The sequence below is a fragment of the Arachis ipaensis genome, chromosome B06 (assembly GCF_000816755.2).
Source record: "Arachis ipaensis cultivar K30076 chromosome B06, Araip1.1, whole genome shotgun sequence".
In the NCBI taxonomy this organism is placed as follows: Eukaryota; Viridiplantae; Streptophyta; class Magnoliopsida; order Fabales; family Fabaceae; genus Arachis; species Arachis ipaensis.
The window spans coordinates 20,384,539-20,385,269 of NC_029790.2; positions in this window are offsets into that span (position 1 = coordinate 20,384,539).

The following is a 731-nucleotide window of genomic DNA, read 5'->3' on the forward strand; positions in this document are numbered from 1 at the left end:
AATTTAGTGATGCATGACTTGTGTTTCTTAGTAGCCGTGTTTTGGACGAAGTGTTGTATCTTATCTATGGTCAGTAAATTTAACTAATTCAAAGTTATATTCTAATTCTTTTCCTTATTAAATTAGATTATACAATAACATATCAAAAGAAACTACCATCATATGTAAAGACTCCAAAATATGTGTTACAAACACAATGTACCATAATAGCTAGAAGATACATTAACATAGCGATAGATAAACTACAAAATTACCCTGACATATATAAACTTAATAACTAACGCATATGTGACCCAGTGCCACACTTGGCTGGCTTAATGACACGCTTCTTCCTCTAGGTGATCGGTACGAACGAATCTAGTGGCTAGACCACAGGTGCTGAAACCTGTTCCGGCTGATCGGTAGGTGAGAGCTGTGTATGTCCACCAAAGGCAGATGCAGGAGTACCACCCAACACAAATGGACCTTCCTAGTAACCAGTCAGCACTTCATTCAGGTCCATGTTAACATCCATTGCACCTCCCTCAAATTGTGGCCTATAATCACTACCAGGGCTGACAAATTGGGTAATCTCGGCAAAAAAAATCACTGCCCACACCAAAGACTTGCTCTAATTGCCTCAGGCTACTGAAGTCCGAAAATAGGGTTGATGCCTCAACATGGGAACCTCCATCCCCACCCTTAGCACCTCCACCAAATGCAAAACCCTCAACCCCTCCACCCCCACCCTC